Source organism: Anolis sagrei, chromosome 6 (assembly GCF_037176765.1).
Source record: "Anolis sagrei isolate rAnoSag1 chromosome 6, rAnoSag1.mat, whole genome shotgun sequence".
In the NCBI taxonomy this organism is placed as follows: domain Eukaryota; kingdom Metazoa; phylum Chordata; class Lepidosauria; order Squamata; family Dactyloidae; genus Anolis; species Anolis sagrei.
In genome coordinates, this window is record NC_090026.1 from 14,955,717 (window position 1) to 14,973,618 (window position 17,902).

Genomic DNA, 17,902 nt, shown 5'->3' on the forward strand with positions numbered 1-17,902 from the left:
GCAGAATTCTGGGACTTGTAGTTTAGGGATGGATCTTTAAACTGCTCAGCCAGGCAGGTCCTGGGCCTCATTAAATTACATACCCCAGAATTCTGCAGGAGACAGAAACCAGATTTAAAGTGGATCCATGCTCTAGTGTGATGAGATACCAAGTAGAAAGACTGCTTACATTGCTACTTTTTTTTTTACCTGTTCTCCCTCTGTTGCCAGCCCACACCTTTTGAGGTATTCCCAGTTGTTATTACAGGATTATACAAGGAAGGGAGGCAGGAGCAATATAAAATCCTCAATCCTTTCCCCCTGACTATCCCAAATACGTATTTTCAGGCTTCCTGTTGCAACAGAAATGCTCAAAAAATATGTATGCATCTTAAGAAGTGGTCTTAAATGCATAAAAATTATGCTGGTATAAATCAATCCTAAAGGTACCATTATATTCATCTCCACTGCCATCATTCAAGCAGTGGGGGAAGAGAGAATCATAGAATCAAAGAGTTGGAGGGGACCTCATGGGCCATCCAGTCCAGCCCCCTGCCAAGAAGCAGAAATATTGCATTCAAATCACCCCTGACAGATGGCCATCCAGAATCAAGATCAAAGATGCTTGCGATATTCCAGCATGCCCGATAAAAGATGTGCAATTCTTGGCGTGACCTTGGGCAAGTTATACTATTTCAACAACACAGCAAAGCCAAGAAGCCCCTGTGATCAGTTCAGCTTAGAGTTGCTTTAGATCGGTTATTATTGCAAGGTCCATGATAACTGTGAAACTATAGAGGGCAGCACACCTTCAGCTCTGAGCATGAATTTTCAAACAGTGGCCTATATTCTAGGAAGGCACAAACCCCTCTACCTATTCAACTGTAGTAGGTATGATTCTAATTAATCCTCTGTTTGTAAGTTTTTACTCACTTTGTAAATGTTCCAATTTCTCCTGTCTCCTCTTATTTCTCCCTTTGTCCTTAATTTATTTCAATTATTGCAAACCGAGTTCAAAGTGCAAATGTAGTTTGTACTCAGTGAACTCAGCAGTGGAGGAAAGGAGGGACTAGTGCTTTGCCCTTCACAGTTGGCTCAGGCAAAGTCAAATTTGCTGCAGCATTTGCTACCGTGCATGTTTTTCCCCATTAAAAATATTTGGTACCTTATAATCGCTTGCTGGTGTTAATTGGCCTCATGCATTTTCTGGAAGCGTTGGTGGACATGAAACCAGAATGTGTCAATCCAGCAAGTCAGACTATGGTTTCACCCCAAGAACCGGTGTTATTATATATTCTTTTATCATGGAAGCATCTTTATTTTGATACCATTTCAGTGGCATCCCAAGAGTCCCCTTTCATAGCTGTGTCCCCAGGGTCTATATCAAGTGTTTTGCTTATAACATCAGCTGAATCTTCACTAATTAACGCATTCAGACTCTTCTCCATGTTTGCTTTCTCTGTTGCCCACTTTTGTTGCACCGCTTCTGGCCAGTTGATTTGATAATAGTACCGATCAACTTCAAGGGTACGTGGGTCTCGGCTAAGATCAGTAATTGACTTGGCTGAAAATCTCATGGAACGGCGGTTACCCTTCAGATGCCAAGCTTTGCAGTTCTTTTTCAGTGGAGCTTTTGTATATTTCCTGGCTGAATCTTTTGGGGGAATACCAGGCAGCTTCTTAGCTTCTGCATCCATTGATGAGCGACGATCCGGGGAACACAATAATTGCTCCGACTGCAAAGCAGTAGTATCCATACTGTGGAATGAGCCAAAAACAGTTTTGGTTATCAAAAGCATGGACTGGGTGGTTATTTTTTGCTTGTGTTATGTGTATTTGCAGGCACCGTATTTGCAGGCATTGGGGATGCTGGGTTTAAAGTGGTTACTAGCTTCAGCAGAGGGCATGTGATTGCCATCACATTATAACGCAGGCAGTTGAAATGAAGTCAGGAAGGAAGTAAATATTTGACTTGGTATTCAGTAATGAAGACCGGGAGTCACGACGTGCCTGTTGTACAAATAAGCTGCTATCTTACAACTTCTTTATGGAAGGGGGTCATTGAACCTTGTCAGGAGGACTTTGATTACGTTTTCTTGCCCTGATGAAGGGAGCTGGACTGGATGGCCTTAAATATTTTCTGTTGATCATGGGAGTTCTGTGTGGGAAGTTTGTCCCAATTCTGTCGTTTGAGGGGTTCAGAATGCTCTTTGATTGTAGGTGAACTGTGAATCCCAGTGACTACAACCCCCAAATGTCAAGGTCTATTTCCCCCAAACTCCATCTGTGTTCATATTTGGGCGTATTGTGTGCCAAGTTTGGTCCTGATCCATCATTGTTTGAGTCCACAGTGCTCTCTGGATGTATGTGAACTACAACTCCCAAACTCAAGGTCATTGCCCACCAAAACCTTCCAGTATTTTCTGTTGGTCATGGGAGTTCTGTGTGCCAAGTCAGGCTTTCGATGAATGAGACAACACCCTAGGATTCTGGATGGAAGATGATGTAGATCTGATTTTAATATGACGACTGACCACCGTAGTTTTATATATAGTGTTATTTTAAACCTGTTATTGTAATTGTGATATATGATATTTTAATGAGTGTATGTGTTTTTATGGTTGGAAACCGGGCTGAGTCCCTCAGTGAGGTTGAGAAGTTCGGTACAGAAAACTTGGAAATAAAATAAATAAATAAATAAGTGTGGTTCAATTCCATTGTTGATGGAGTTCAAAATGCTCTTTGATTGTAAGTGAACTATAAATCCCAGCAACTACAACTCCCAAATGACAAAATCATATTATTATTTTTTTAGTGATGGTCACTCCTTGTGTTGTGAGACGTTTTGTTGCCAAATTTGGTGTGATTTCGTTCATTGGTTCTTTTGTTTTTACAGTACTAATTACGCACAGAGCATTTTTACACACACACACACATATATATATAGATAGATAGATAGATAGATAGATAGATAGATAGATATATGTCACATGTGTGTTTGTGTGCTTATTTCAATAGATTCAGAGGTGTCTTGTTACATGCGTGTGATGCACCTACACACTACTGTGGACACACTACACAACATTTGGAAAGCTCTGGTCTATAGGTACCAACGGAATGATTTATTTTAATTTCTTTTCAGTTTAATAGCCTCACAGAGGAAATAGTTAAGATGGCGTCACTGCATGAGGGGTTTAATCACCATTGCAGTCCAGTGGGCTGTGCACTCCCTTTTCCTTCCCTACATGGAAGCCATTTTACACATGGGTGAAGATGGTTTTCATGTAAGAAAAATACAAGAAAAAGTGAAGGAACAAAGAGAAGTAGGGGAGGGCTAGTAAGCAAAGAGTACGAGAAATGAGTGTTGTTTAACCTGTGGGCAGGATTTGTGATGGTTCCATATTGAATCATCTCCTTGTATACTAGGCATGGGCAAACTTTAGTCCTCCAGCTGTTTTGGACTTCAACCCTGATGGGCTGTTAGGAATTGTGGGAGTTGAAGTCCAAAACACCTGGAGCACCAAAGTTTGCCCATGCCTGCCTTTGATGGTGCGTAAGGTCTGAGATGATCAGGCTTCTTCTCAGCAACAGAACTGGATGAAGCAACCATCTTATTCACCACAACGTGTGATGTTAGCTATTGCATTCCATATCTTACCACGTTCTAGTAACCTCACCTCCTGGTGATTAAATATTAATATTTGTCTCAGATTATCACCTATCTGCGATATTATGGCACAGGTGTCAGTCCTAAAATACAATTTCCCTCACAAAACATGGCCTCCCCTCAAATCCTATCTGTTCCCTTCATGCCCCAACCTCCTGAGGGAACCACTCAAATCTGCCCATTCCAAATAAATCAAATTAAATCTTGTAAATTAATGTTTTGTCTTGATTTTTTTAAAACATAGCAGCCCATATCAGTAGAATACATTAAATAAATAAATGAATAAGTAGGAACTTCTCAACAGGTCCTTGTGATGTGCTTTGTTTCCAACTAATGGCAACCCTTAGGTTTCCTTGAGAAGATTTCCTCAGAAGGGATTTGTGTTTGCTTTCTTCTGAGGCTGAGAGAGCGTGACTTAAACAAAGTGAAACAGTGGGGATTCAAAATCCGCTATTCAGCGTCATAATAGTCTAAAATTCAGTGTCATAATAGTCTATTCAGCGTCATAGAATCATAGAATCAAAGAGGTGGAAGAGACCTCATGGGCCATCCAGTCCAACCCCCTGCCAAGAAGCAGGAATATTGCATTCAAATCACCCCTGACAGATGGCCATCCAGCCTCTGACATAAAACCACTAACTAGATCAGCGTTTCTCAACCTGGGGATCGGGATCTCTGAGGGAGTCGCGAGGGGGGTGGTGTCAGAGGAGTCGCCAAAGACCACCATAGTATTTTCTGTTGGTCATGGGGGTTCTGTGTGGGACATTTGGCCCAATTCTATTGTTTGTGGGGTTCAGAATGCTCTTTGATTGTAGGTGAACTATAAATCCCGGCAACTACAACTCGCACATGTCAAGGTCTATTTCCCCCCAAACTCCACCAGTGTTCACATTTGGGCATATTGAGTATCCGTGCCAAGTTTGGCCCAGATCCATCATTATTTGAGTCTGGATGTAGGTGAACTACAACTCCAAAATTCAAGTTCAATGCCCACCAAACCCTTCCAGTATTTTCTGTTGGTCATGGGAGTTTTGACTTCCAAGTCTGGTTCAATTCCATCGTTGGTGGAGTTCAGAATGCTCTTTGATTGTGGGTGAACTATAAATCCCAGTAATTACAAAATCAATCCCCAACCCCTCACCAGTATTCAAATTTGGGCATATCAGGTATTTGTGCCAAATTTGGCCCAGTGAATGAAAATACATCCTGCATATCAGATATTTACATGACGATTCATAACAGTAGCAACAAAATAATTTTATGGTTGGGGTCACCACAACACGAGGAAATGTATTACAGGGTCGCAGCATTAGGTCCATTATTTGAGTCTAGATGTAGGTGAACTACAACTCCAAAATTCAAGGTCAATGGCCACCAAATCCTTCCAGTATTTTCTGTTGGTCATAGGAGTTCTGCGTTCGAAGTTTGGTTCAATTCCATCATTGGTGGAGTTCAGAATGCTCTTTGATTGTAGGTGAACTATAAATCCCAGCGACTACAACTCCCAAATGACAAAATCAATATTCAAATTTGGGCATATCGGGTCTTTGTGGCAAATTTGGTCCAATGAATGAAAATACATCTTGCTTATCCGATATTTACATTACGATTCATAACAGTAGCAAAATTACAGTTATGAAGTAGCCACGAAAATAATGTTATGGTTGGGGGTCACGACAACATGAGGAACTGTATTAAGGGACACAGCATTAGGAAGGTTGAGAAACACGGCACAAGATCAACCCTAGAAATGGTAGAGTTCAGAAAGAACAAGGGCCAATCTGTTTCTCCGCCAATCTGTTTCTCCGCCATTCTTCCCTCTTTTCAGCCTCACTCTCTTTAATTCCTTCTGTGTCATGGCTCCCTCATAAATAACTGGAAAATTCATTTGAAATTAATCCATTTTCTCACACACTTGGTGGATGAGAGACTGGGAGACTGCATCTACACAACAGATGAATACTGTTTGGTGCCATTTGTAATTGCCTACGCTCAATGCTAACAGAGCATGGAAATTGTCATTTTACAATGTCTTTTGCCTTTCTCTGCCAAAGAGTGCTGTTACCTCACCGAACAAATCCATAGCATTGAGCCATGGCAATTACAGTAATGTCAAACTGCATTAATTCTACTTCTTTGATGAACCCAAAGAAATATTATTTATTTCTTGCCAAAATAAAAGAAAAGACATTTGTGGAGATTGACTAGGGCAAGTATGGGTCAACTTTGGCCCTCCGGGTGTTTTGGACTTCAACTCCCACCATTCCTAACAGGCCCTTTCCTTTTCCCATCAAGTCCAACCGCCAGCCAAAGAGCAGGAAAATCACATTCAAAGCACCCCTGACAGATGCTATCCAGCCTCTGTTTAAAAGCCTCCAAAGAAAGAGCCTCCACCACACTCCGAGACAGGGAGTTCCACTGCTGAACAACTCTCACAGTTAGGAAGTTCTTCCTAATGCTCAGGTGGAATCTCCTTTCCTGTCGTTTGAAGCCATTGCTCCGTGTCCTAGTCTCCAGGGCAGCAGAAAACAAGCTTACTCCCCCCTCCCTATGACTTCCCCTCACATATATATACATGGCTATCATGTCTCCTCTCAGCCATCTCTTCTGCAGGCTAAACATGCCCAGCTCTTTAAGCCGTTCCTCCTAGGGCTTGTTCTCCACACCCTTGATCATTTTAGTCACCCTCTTCTGGACACATTCCAGCTTGTCAACATCTTCCCCTTGGTCCTAATCCGGTTCCTAACCAGATACACTTACCTATGTAAATGACCCACAAGAAGTATTTCTACCATCTCAGATACCATCCAATTGCCTTCATAGTGTGAAAGAGTGCAAATGTTGGAAAAGGATGTTGGTTGCTACAGACTTGGGATCCTTCATTATTATACCAATTAACATCCCCACCTGTTTCCAGGATAACTGAAACTCACCTGGGTATAAAGGTCCCATCCCTCCCTCAAGCAAAAAACAGATCTGTTGGTTTAAGGTGTAAAAGCACCTAACAATCCAGGTGTCCTTTGTTTAGGGGCAATGCATTCCCTGTAACAGGATAACAGTTTCACTTTTGTTCTGCTGCAAACTGCTTGTACACTCATTATTATTAGGGTTGCAATATAGTCTTTTAAAGAGTCTCATTTCAGCATGTAGAATATGCTTTTTTAACTTTTTGTGCTAGCTCAGAAAACAATGCTGTGGTTGGTATATTGGAATTGATTGATTGGATCTCCCTTTCCCGTATCTCCCCTTCCCCATCATCACCTCAATGGGGCCCCCCCATCCCATGGAACTCCCCCTGCCCAACAGGCCCCCTCCCTTCCCTTCATCCTGATAGTCTAGTATTGCACTTTGATGTAATGTATCTAAATCTATAGTTGTTAAAATTCCATCATTTTCATTATTCATTTCCTCAACCTCATAGAATCCTCCACTGATCAAACGGCAGTCATAGAGTGCAAATATAAGGTGCAAGATGGAAAGTGCAATTGTAGGTTTAAAGTGCCAGAAGATCAAGAGCAGCATTGGTAAACATGGACTAAAATGCTAGTGGGAAACCAGCTCCAACCATATCACATTGAGGAATTAATGTCTTAATTATATTAATTGTTGGTGGAGTTCATTGGATAAAGTGCAAAAGTCCTAGTGAAACTGGCAGCAAGTCCCAAAGGCCCGGTTAATAGATTTTAAATTAAGGACGACAGTCATAAAGGGCAGGGATAAAGTGCAAGATCTTCTCCCACAGTGGATCACACAGTATAACATATTATACAGGGTTAGTCAAAATGCATAGGCCAATAAGCCATTCAATTGAATGGCTTGTTGGCCTATGCATTTTGACTAACCCTGTACTATTATTATTAACATATTATTAACATTCCTCAGCCCTAAGTGGTAGTAGAATATTATTGTAATGTTACAGTTATTTAAGACCACAATAAATCCTCTGATGTAAAAATAATTTTCGCTCCCAAAGCAAAAGGACTAAATAAACTCAACCGAAAGCCCTTGAGTAAATGGCCCACCTGAAGGTCTTAAAGGAACACTATGGCCCAAGCCAAAAGAGGCTTTGTATAGGCACGAAATAGGGCCAGGGGAGCCACGAGTTGAAGATCAGATGGTAAATGGCGAGCTGGTAGATCGGCAGCCAGGAGACCGTAGCTGATGACTGGTGGGCTAGAAACAGAAGGAACACCAGGAGGCCCGCGCCATAGGGGTGATGCCTTCCTTCAGTTGCCCCTGGCTGGGCAAGGTAGAGTTTTAAAATGCAGGCTACCTGGGAGAAAGTTGAGGCGATGCCTTGCTTCAGCTGCCCCCCGTCTGGCTAAGGTGAAGTCTTAATGTGCCAGCTGCCTGGATGGGAGTAGGGATGATGCCTTCCTTCAGTTGCTCCTGGCTGGGCAAGGTAGAGTTTTAAAATGCAGGCTACCTGGGAGGAAGTTGAGGCAATGCCAGTTTGGTCCAGATTAATCATTGGTGGGGTCGCAATGGTGTCTGGAAACGGGTGAAGGTACTGCAAATCCCATCATCTGCTTTCCAACCTCCCCCAAACCATACTAGGATGTAAAGCGGGCTACACAGTGTATAGATAGGGTCATTTATAAGTTTGTACAGCTGATGTGGTGCAACTTCCAAGAGCAGCCTACTTACTAAGTAATGCATTTTCTAATGTTATGTATTGGAATTTTTTTCCAATTTACAGCTGTAGGAATGAGTCAAGCAGAGAGGTGATGAAACATCCGCTATAAGTTCAACACAATATCACGTCTCACAGCAGGAATATAATGGCATCGTTGATCTGCTTCTACTGTACTTGGCCATCCCCCATAAAGAAAATTTGCAAAACCTTGGGGTTTTGATTGGGTAAAGGCATCATAGATCCTGCCTTGTGGTAGACTTGACCTTGCACTCTGAAAGTTGTCGGGAAACTCCTTTCTTCAACTGCAGATGTGGTACCAAACGATGTCATTTGGAAACATGAATGGTGTCTTTTTATGTTGTGTAAGAAATGTTTAGCTTCTGAAGTACTTCCAGACATACAAGAAAAAAGGTCATCTGGTGGTTATTGTAAAGGTGGCAGTGCAACTTTTCCACTTTTGCAGTACAACCCAGGTAGCTCCATTTTAAATTTCCTGGCATGACAGTAACTACATATTTGGTCCATGTGTCCAATAATAATATTCGGATATTGATCGTAGTCCTTATGAGGAACATAGTGAAATACTTCAAGCAACAAATCTGAATGCTTTTCTTTCCTTATTGTAGTGACTTTTTCCCTGATTATTAAAGTCGGGCATTGTGCTTATCCATGGTTTCTGATGCTCTTGACGTAGTGGCTCTTTTTTACATTGCTCCAAGACTGGCCTGACGCTGTTGTGGAGTTTCTGCTGCTCTTGTCATAGACGCTCTTTCTTGCATTGCTCCAAGTCTGGCCTGATGCTGTTCTGGAGTCTCTGCTGCTCTTGCCGCAGACTTGCATTGCTCCAAGTCTGGCCTGATGCTGTTCTGGAGTCTCTTCTGCTCTGGATGCCCTGGCTTTTTCTCACTTTTGTTGAAGCCTGGCCAGACGCTGATCTGGAGTTTCTGCTACTCTTGACATAGAGGCTGTTTCTTGCATTACTCAAAGTCTGTTTTGATGGTGTTTGCACGTCTCTGCAATCCTTGATGCATTTGCTGTTTCCTGGTTATTATCAAGTCGCCAATAAGTTGACTCACATGCTTGCAGGAATTTTCCCTTTATTGCTTTTGGTGGGACTTTTCCTGTGGTAGTTTTGCTTTCTTGAGACATTTTGAAGCTTTCACGCCTGATAAAAGAAACACAATTATTCACCAATGTAAAAGAGAAAGGAGTGAGCTTTTTTTTTTGTAGGGATTCAGGGAACAACTTATTACAATGCATACTATGGAAAATGTCCCTAATACCGTAATTATTGTCTGTTGTCTTTTGAATAAAGTACAACCTTACCTTGGGTAGGGACAGTGCTGTTTCCAAATGATCCTGGATAAAACCACCCTTTTTTGAACTATGTTGAAGCAGGGGGAGGGGGAGCAGTTGTGTAGCCTAACCAGCTGAAGACAGCTTGCAAGGTTTGAAAGGATTAAGTGGAAGGGTCAATGGGGGCTGGGGGGGGGGCAGTTAGAACTTTTCATAAATACACATATTATAGAATCATAGAGTTGGAAGGGACCTCATGGGCCATCCAGTCCAACCCCCTGCCAAGAAGCAAGAATATTGCATTCAAAGCACCCCTGACAGATGGCCATCCAGCCTCTGTTTAAAAGCCTCCAAAGAAGGAGCCTCCACCACCATATTGTGCCTGTATACACACACTCTCACACACAGTTATACAAAGGAGATATCTGACATATAGACACCGTCTGTTGGACATTTCCCTATGTGTTTGAATTCATTCATATTTTTCTTTCCCTTTTTTTCACAGACATACCTTAATTTTGTTATTTTTATGAAAAAGAAATGGAAAGGAGTCAAAGGGGGAGGAATAGTCTGTCAAACCCCATCTTATGTAAAAGGAAACATTTAAAATATGATAATTATTTTTCTTTTTGTCTTTTGAATAAAGTAGGACCTTACCTTCTGTTGGGACAGTACTAGAACTTTCCATTATCATAAAAAGGCATCATTTAAAAGTGAATAATCATTATCTCTGGTGTATTTTGAGTAAAGTAAGGCCTTCTTTGGCACAATGTGGATCTGGGAAAATGGTGCCCTCTTTTGTGGCCTAAGATAGCAGTGCCAGCCTGCAAGGCCTTAACAGATTCATCAGAAGGGCCCTTTACAAATCTACAACAATAATTATTATTATTATTATTATTATTATTATTTCTGGTGTATTTTGGGTAAAGTAAGGACTTACCTTGTTGAAAGCTAGTGCTTTTTTCCAAAGACCCTGGTCAAAGCTGCCTTCTTTGACACAAAGTGGATCTGGGAAAATGTTGCCCTCTTTTGTGGCCTAAGATGGCAGTTCCAGCCTGCAAGGCCTTAATGGATTCATCAGAAGGGCCAAAGCAGGCCATGGGGTGGGGTGAGGGCTAGAACTTTCCATTATCATTAAAAAGGCATCATTAAAAAGTGAATAATCATTATCTCTGGTGCATCTTGAGTAAAGGAAGGACTTCTTTGGCATGCTGTGGATCTGGGAAAATGTTGCCCTCTTTTGTGGCCTAAAATGGCAGTGAAAGCCTGCAAGGCCTTAATGGATTCATCAGAAGGGCTTAAGCAAGCCAGAGGGTGGGGGGGTGGGGGGCTAGAACTTTCCATTATCATAAAAAGGCATAATTAACAAGAGAATAATCATTATATCTGGTGAAATAAGGCCTTGTTGAAGGGCAGTGCTTTTTCCCAAATACCCTGGCAAAAGCTACCTCACCAGGACGTAGAGTGGATAATGAGGGCTCTGTGTGCCAAGTTTGGTCTTGATCTGTTATTGGTGGGAGCCACAGTGGTCTGTGGTTGCCCAAGCATTTTAAAGTACTACAAATCCCATAATCCGTGGTCCACCTCCCCCAAACCGCACCAGGATGTAAAGTGGGTCATGGGGGTTATGTGTGCCAAGTTTGGTCCTGGTCCGTCGCTCGTGCACGTCACAGTGGCCTGTGAAAGTGGCAGCCAATCAGAACGCTGCCACATACATACATATATACATACATACATTCTCTTTTATTATATAGGTAGATATATGTCCTTTCCAGGTTACCTCTCTGCGGGCTGCAGCATCCAAAGAAATGTTTACATTTCAGAATCCCAACGAGTTCTCTTATAGAAGCCCTTGCAAGTTATAACCTTCTTCTGATTTTATGACAGCAGTCTCCATTCTTCGCCAAGGTATGGGACATCATGAACTATTTCAATGTCTTCATTGTCCGCTTTAAGATTATAGTATGTCACTTGAGATGCATCTAAACTGCAAAATGAATACAGTGGGTTGTTGTAGATTTTTCCAGGCTACATGGCCATGTTCTTGAGGCATTTTCTCCTGACGTTTCGCCTGCATCTATGGCAAGCATCCTCAGAGGTAGTGAGGCCTGTTGGAAGAATGACCAGGGTGGGACAAAGGACTTTTGTCTGCTGGAGCTAGGTGTTAATGTTTCAACTGACTATCTTGATTAGCATTTAATGTCTTGGAAGTGCCTGGGGGAATGTTTTGTTGAGAGGTGATTTGATGTGCCTGATTGTTTACTCTCTGTTGTTTTGCTGTTGTAATTTTTGAGGTTTTTTTTAATACTGGTGGCCAGATTTTGTTCATTTTCATGGTTCCTTTCTGTTGACATTGTCCACATGCTTGTGGATTTCAATGGCTTTTCTGTGTAGTCTGACATGGTGGTTGTGAGAGTGGTCCAGCATTTCTGTGTTCTCAAATAATATGCTGTGTCCAGGTTGGTTCATCAGGTGCTTCCAACAGACCTCACTACCTCTGAGGATGCTTGCCATAGATGCAGGCGAAACGTCAGGAGAAAATGCCTCAAGAACATGGCCATGTAGCCCAGAAAAATCTACAACAACCCAGTGATTCCGGCCATGAAAGCCTTCGAAAATGAATACAGTTTGCCAGTTTAACTTCCAGTGCTATATATTATGGGAGCTGTAGTTTGATGAGGCACTACACCAGTGGTTCTCAACCTGTGGGTCCCCAGGTGTTTTGGCCTACAACTCCCAGAAATCCCTGCCAGTTTACCAACTGTTAGGATTTCTGGGAGTTGTAGGCCAAAACATCTGGAGATCGACAGGTTGAGAATCACTGCACTATACTCTTTAGCAGAGACTCCTAAAACTACAATTCCCAGGATTCCATAGACATTAGTGGGGCCTGGAACAGCTGGATAACAGGGAGATATCCACTGGTATCCTGGATTAAGACCTTTAGAGGCCCTAAACCAGGCATGGGCAAACTTGGGCCCTCCAGGTGTTTTGGACTTCAACTCCCACAATTCCTAACAGCCGGTAGGCTGTTAGGAATTGTGGGAGTTGAAGTCCAAAACACCTGGAGGGCCCAAGTTTGCCCATGCCTGCTTAAGAGTTGATTCAGCCCTATCTCATCCAGCTTGAGGAATCCTGTCCCATTCTGCTTGGAGGTTCTCAACTGGAACAAACCACTGCAGAGTGCGGGGGTGGATGTGTTTGCAGGGTAGTGTGCAGCACTGCATTTCCTTCTATGGAGAATCCATGCTTTCGTCTGGGCTACTGACCTACTTTCCACGATTGCTATGGCAACAGCCCGGGGTCACTTACGAATCGGCAGGAGGGGCCCCTCCAAGCCGGATTGAACCGGTTTCAGAGACAGCAGAAGCCTTGTTCTCCCTGGGAGAAACCATTTCGCGGTGGTAGAAGGGGGTGGGAGAGATAAATCAGTTATAATTTAGCATGTATACTATTAAATCTAGCAGAATAGACTAAATGTTTGACTAGAATAGTGAAACCTTTGCTTTCTGATGGTTCAATAGACACAAAATTCGTGTTATGCACAACACTTATTAAAAACATTGTATGCCATTACCTTCAGGTTACTGTGTGCAAGGTATATATGAAATATGACTGATTAATGTGTTTTACCCTGCCTTGACCTGAGAGGGGAGGGTGGTAATGAATAACATTTATTATTACTATTATTATTCATCATTCGTAATGACTCATGTCCAAGTATGATTGCCTTCCTCATGATACGTGTCTCCCTTTCGCCCTCCATTTGCACATCTTCAAATTCCACCGCACTGACGCAGGTTCACAGCTTGGGAGCGATCCTGGACTCATCGCTGAGCCTGGAAACCCAGGTTTCAGCAGTGGCCAGGGGAGCTTTTGCACAGTTAAGACTTGTGCGCCAGCTGCGCCCATACCTTGGGAAGTCTGATCTGGCCACGGTGGTCCACGCTCTGGTCACATCCCGAATAGATTACTGCAACGCACTCTACGTGGGGCTGCCTTTGAAGACGGTTCGGAAACTGCATTTAGTCCAACGGGCAGCAGCCAGATTACTAACAGGAGCTACATACAGGGAACATACCACCCCCTTGTTGTGTCAGCTCCACTGGCTGCCTGTCGACTTCCGAGCTCGATTCAAAGTGCTGGTTTTGACCTATAAAGCTCTATATGGTTCTGGCCCATCTTACTTGTACAAACGCATCTGCCTCTACATCCCACCTTGTAACTTAAGATCATCCAGGGAGGCCCTGCTCTCGCTCCCACCAACATCACAAACACGGCTGGCGGGGACGAGAGACAGGGCCTTCTCGGCTATAGCCCCCCGCCTGTGGAATTCACTTCCAAATGAAATATGATCGACTCCATCCCTCCTGGCATTCAGGAAGAAATTAAAATCTTGGTTTTGGGACCAGGCTTTCGGACAATAAACATAAAGCAGCACTTTGACTGGAAATAGACTGGCAAGATGATATGTATGAGGATACGGTTTTATTGTTCTATCAGTGGGCTTGTGGACTGTGTATTGTTTTAATGACTGTTTTAATGACTGTTATGATAATTTGGTCAATTAATTGCTATTGTTTTAACTCTGTATGTATTTGTGGTTTTATACTGTGTTACTGATTGTGGCATCAAATTGTTGCCTTTTGTTATCCGCTCTGAGACCCCCCCCCCCCCCCGGGCGGTTGAGAAGAGCAGGGTAAAAATGCTATAAATAAATAAATAGCTGACCTCTAGTTAGAACATTCCAGTTAGAACAGTGGTTCTTAACCTGTGGGCCATGGATCACCATTGAGCTGCGAGGACGAAAATCTGGTCTACGAGCCTCCTTCCTCTTTCTTTTATTTTATTTGTTTTAAAATATTATTTTATTTCCGCCATTTTTGTGCCACTTGCCACTCCTTCCCTGTTGCTGACCATGGTATATGTTCTACATCAGAAACTAGAACTGATGTGGTCTATCCAATGCAATTTTCTGAATCAGCACCCCAAACTGAATCTAAAGTTTACCAAAAAGTGATTCGTAACGCTGTTGGTACTAATGTTGGAGAGTGATCCCTGGTCAAAGTGGTCCCTGGTCAAAAAAAGGTTGGGAACCACTGAGTTACAACAACTTAGGGAACTGGGCATGTTTAGCCTGAAGAAGAGAAGGCTGAGAGGAGATATGATAGCCATGTATAAATATGTGAGAGGAAGCCACAGGGAGGAGGGAGCAAGCTTGTTTTCTGCTTCCTTGGAGACTAGGACGCGGAACAATGGCTTCAAACTACAAGAGAGGAGATTCCATCTGAACATTAGGAAGAACTTCCTGACTGTGAGAGCCGTTCAGCAGTGGAACTCTCTGCCCTGGAGTGTGGTGGAGGCTCCTTCTTTGGAAGCTTTTAAGCAGAGGCTGGATGGCCATTTGTCAGGGGTGATTTGAATGCAATATTCCTGCTTCTTGGCAGGGGGTTGGACTGGATGGCCCATGAGGTCTCTTCCAACTCTTTGATTCTATGATTCTATGAACTTAACTTTGATTTTGTTTTAATAGTTCTCAGCCTGTGGGTCCCCAGGTGGTTTGGCCTACAACTCCCAGAAATTCCAGTCAGTTTACCAGCTGTTAGGATTCCCCTTCAGGAGAGATAAAGCTCAAGGGCCAGGCTTCCCAGTTCTCTGTGTCTATGCCACAGTTTTTAAGGTTGGCTTTAAGCCCATCTTTAACTCTCTTTTCCTGTCCACCAACATTCCATTTTCCATTCTTGAGTTGGGAGTATAGTACCTGCTTTGGGCATTCAGACAACATGGCCAGTCCAGCGAAATTGTTGCTGTTGTTGTTGTTATTATTATTTGATACAAACCAAAATTAGTACACAGCAAACAAGATTACTATACTGGCTTTTGTATTAGATCACATGCCGGACACTTCCCAAGTGTCTAGGATTGTGTGATGTATCGGCTAATAATGCATGCAGATGCCAGTAGGGTGGCCTTTTGCAGCTGACAGATGGTAATTTTTATCAGCGCTGATTGTTTTTAAGTGCAGGCCAAGGTCTTTAGCTACTGCACTCAGTATGCTGATCACCCCTGGGATCACCTTTACTGGCTTGTGCCAGAGTCTTTGCAGTTATTTAAATCCTCATATCTAAGCTTTTCCAGTTGCTTCTCATCAATCCTGCTGTCGCCTGGGATGATGATGATTATATCAAAACTCTAGAAGGTGCTTATCCTTGTATGGCATACAGTACAGATTCAAGTGTAAAATCTAGTTTGTGAAATATTAATGCCTCCATTTATTCAGTGGGGGCCAATTACTTCCTTTGAAACACAAGTTCTTTATCCAGAAATCTGAAAGATGCTGCAAAATTGTCCACATGGGTGGCTTCTGTTGATTCAGTGTACACCAGCTTTATATTAAGGCACAAAATTATTAAATTATAAATAGAAAATTATCTTCAGACTATTTATGCAAAGTGTATATTAAACATAAATGAATTTTGATTTTAGTCTTGAGTCCCATCTCCAATATATCTCATGAAATCTATCTATCTAGCTATCTGGGAATGAAAACTGAAATCAAAAATACTTTTGGTCCAAAGCATTTCGTTAGGATTTTACCTGTTAATTTTAATTAATACCATTGATGTTTCTATTTCTGTACCATCAGTCGAGGGGCCCTCCCCCCAGCACCAACTGCTGCTCTGGGGTTAGAGTGAGGAGGGGAGGCCAGGAAGACAGTTCCACCTTATCTCCTGTGCCCTCATTTGGGGGCTCTTCCCCCCAGCAACAATATAGTACTATATATTTAAACTGCTGAGCTGCTGAACTTGATCGAAAGGTCGCAGGTGCAAATCCGGGGAGTGGTGTGAGCTCCTGCTGTTAGCCTCAGCTTCTTGCAACCTAGCAGTTCGAAAACATGCAAATGTGAGTTGATCAATAGGTACTACTCTGGCAGAAAGGTAATGGTGCTCCATGCAGTCATTCCGGCCACATGACCTTGGAGGTGTCTATAGACAACGCCGACTCTTCGGCTTACACATGGAGATGAGCAACAACCCCCAGAGTCGGACACAACTAGACTTAATATCGGGGGGAACCTTTACCTTTACTTTATAATCACCAAGGACTGGGAAGCCCTGGCATTTTGGCACTAGTCAGCTGCAAGGGTGCTATGGATTTTGATGGGGAAGGGAAACAGGGTTTCTTGCAGCCAGGAAATCAGAAGATATTTACTTCTTGGGAGGAGAGCAATGACCAAAATTGATAAAATAATAAAGAGTAGAGACATCACACTGGCAACAAAGATCCACATAGATAATGCAATGGTATTCCCCGTAGTAACCTATGGATGTGAGAGCTGAACCATAAGGAAGACTGAGCAAAAGTAGATGCTTTTGAGCTGTAGTGAGGAAAATTCTAAGAGTGCCTTGGACTGTAAGAAGATCCAACCAGTCCATCCTCCAGGAAACAAAGCCCGACTGCTCATTGGAGGGAAGGATACTAGAGGCAAAGTTGAAGTACTTTGGCCACATCATGAGGAGACAGGAAAGCCTAGAGAAGACAATGATGCTGGGGAAAGTGGAAGGTAAAAGGAAGAGGGGCCGACCAAGGGCAAGATGGATGGATGGCATCTTTGAAGTGACTGGACTGACCTTGAAGGAGCTGGGGGTGGTGACGGCCGACAGGGAGCTCTGGCATGGGCTGGTCCATGAGGTCACAAAGAGTCGGAAATGACTGAACGAATGAACAACAATAATAAAATACAATAATATTACTTATATATTATATATTACGTGTAACATTACTAATGATATTACAGTATAGTGGCATAGTACAATATAGTAATATATAATGCCAATATTGTGCTAGGCTAATAATATAAGACACTAGCTGTCCCCTGCCACGCGTTGCTGTGGCCCAGTCTGGTGATCTGGATATGAAGTAATGAGAATGTGTTGGTTTCTAATATATGTAATGTCTTTATGCTTGAGGGTAAACAGTATTTCTCGTTGTTTCTTTGCCAGTGTTGATGTGGAGATTGTCTGGTTTGCCTACTCTGGAACATGTAACATATCATTGTCCTTCTTTAGGGGTCCCTTTCAAATCTTTGATACTGCATCTGTCATATACATATATGTGTGTGTGTGAATGGCTGGATGGCCCTTTGTCAGGAGGCTTTGTTTTGTTGCCCTGGTGAAGGGAGCTGGGCTGGATGACCTTAAGGCAGCATTTCTCAACCTGGGAAGTCAATACACCCGGGGGGGGGGGGGGTCACCAGGGGGGTGTCAGAAGGGTCCCCAAAGACCACCAGGAAACACAGTATTTCCTGTCGGTCATGGGGGTTT